General features: G+C 33.6%; 1 long non-coding RNA gene across 1 annotated transcript; it reads left to right on the top strand.

The window, feature by feature from the left end:
- Positions 1 to 1,213, top strand: LOC122629822. Its single transcript, XR_006327352.1, has 3 exons — positions 1 to 15; positions 76 to 226; positions 322 to 1,213. It is a non-coding gene; the product is annotated as an uncharacterized LOC122629822 (long non-coding RNA).
- Positions 1,214 to 2,422: the final 1,209 nt, after the last annotated feature.

Raw genomic sequence — 2,422 nt, forward strand, 5'->3', positions numbered from 1 at the left:
TGACGAAGACTTAATGTAAGTATGTGATTATATCACTAATTTTTTTAATAATCTGTACTATTTATGTTATTTTAGGATGAAATTGCGAAGTGGGGATATTCGACAACAAAATCGGCTCTTTGACCGACTTTGACAATTACTGGTTCAGTTCTACTTTGTATTTCGACGAGAGAACTTCGAAATTTTCGCTGGATACCGTTCGTACAAGCTTCAACGATGACTTAAAGTAAATATATTTCTCTATCATATATTTCTCGAATAATTTATACAGTCTTTTATTATAACACGATACTGATTATTTCGTTTGTATTTTTGTTTCAGAAGTTCGTTGCAATCGCGCGCGTTGCAACGATGTAATCGAGTGTTAGTATCGCTAAAATAAATTTATCGCGAGGTAGAAGCAGTGTTTGTTCGTTCGCGTTTCGCGATTTAAACCATAAGTGTAAACCATAAGTGTCCTTGCGTAGACTGCGTGCAATGCAGTCGATAGAGTCAGTGTTTGTTCGCAAAGTTTTTTGCTCTTCTAACAGTCGTACAGACTGTACTTATAAAAGATAATAGAGTTCCGCGAATTAAATTCAGTGATCGTTCGTTAATAAATAACTATCGCGAAATAGAGTCAGTGCATCACCGAAGAGGATCTCGACCAACTTCGATATCGACCTACCTCATTTTCAACCAACTACGAATCATCCACCCTCAATTTCGACCTAAATCGCGGACGAGTGTTTTGGAGCCATCGCAGAACTTCTTAAGTAGTAAGTGAATTTTTAAGTTCCTCCGATCACTCGATCATGTCAAGGACAACAAAGGTCCGAATCGGCACGAGTGATTGGTTGTAATTAATAAGTAAAAGAGCATTGAGTGACCACTAGTAAATTTCTTTCGATTTTTCATTTCGAAATTTCACAGGATGGTTTTCGAGTTTCGTTAGATTTATTAGTTTTCTTCTAGGTTTTAGAATAAAGGTAGTTCATGATTGTTATCGAATATTCTATAGTAGTTGTTAGTGCACGAAACAAAGAAGAGGCTATATGCCAAAGAGGTCCTCACAAATTGTGGCTCAAGAGGGTAACTATTAGACTATTGAGTTATTTTCGAAGGTTCGACAAAACTCTTCGAAAATGGCTCTTAGTCATATTTTAATTTTACTATGTGGTCGTTCAAAATGCTCTTATGTAATAATAATGCTGATTTCAGAAACTCGGACGAAGTAACACGTTCGCGAATGGAATTATTACATATTTTATTCATTATTATTATTATTAAAGTCGAGTTGTAAATTCTGCTTTTCTTTATATTTCCTTTCCTAAAATTTTCTTTCTAAAGTGCACTGAATAAAAGGACATATGGAATTAAAACAAGTGCACAGAGATGTGAGGCAAGTTCTTTCTTTTGCGCGTTACGGGAAAAGAATATATATAAATATATAAATTAGATTATGATCGACAATTTTTCATTTTGATTTTCTCTTATAAATTTAATTTGAATTACATACAAAATTTTATTTTTCGTAAGTAATGTATATATATATATATATATATATATATATATATATATATATATATATATACACATATATATGATACTGAAATGACTGCATATATTACGAATGGCTGAGAAATGAAAAACTGTATATGATAGTTTTAACAATTATTCTAGATTAATTGTTCCAATTTAATTACTTTAGTTTCTCTCGGGTGGGACTTTTGGGTGTGGGCCTTTGAGCGGGTTACTGTCTCATTATCTTGCAAAGTTCTTTTCTCTTCTCTTTTTCTTTCTGTTCTTTGTCTTCTTTTCCTTTTCTTTTAATGTTTTTCTGTTTCAGGTTAAATCATCGAGAAATGGATCATCCAGAGATGGATCATCGTGGGAATGGTCATTTATTTATTCTATACATTTCTATTTATTATATGCATTTCTATCGATTATATATATTTCTATTTATTGAAACGCATAGGTATATAATCATTTAAACAATTATCCGAGATTAATTATTTTACTTTCTCTTGATTTTAGTACTTTGATTTTCTCGGGTAATGCGATCTTTGAAATATTTCACTCATCGTTCTGAGTTCTATCTTTCTTCTCTCGCGTACTCGCACGTATATTCCCAGTTTCTTTTCTCCTTCTTCTCTTCTTCCGTTGCTCTCCAATTCTTTTTGTTTCTTTTTCTTCGTCTCATCTTTTACTCTTTTACTCTTCATCTTTTCCTGTTTTTAAATCATTGAGGGACCGATCATCGTGGGATTTTTACACGGAAGTTAATGGAACCTCTCTGCATATAATTCATATTATACTCAGAGAGGATATGTCTCCTTTCTTCCGTACGCGAATGATAGGGAAAACACTCACGCGTGTGTCGGTCGTCACGCGCGAGAGTGTTCGCGGTTCGCGAGATTAAGTCCTGCCGAGGACTACG

This window comes from Vespula pensylvanica, chromosome 6 (genome assembly GCF_014466175.1).
Source record: "Vespula pensylvanica isolate Volc-1 chromosome 6, ASM1446617v1, whole genome shotgun sequence".
In the NCBI taxonomy this organism is placed as follows: Eukaryota; Metazoa; Arthropoda; class Insecta; order Hymenoptera; family Vespidae; genus Vespula; species Vespula pensylvanica.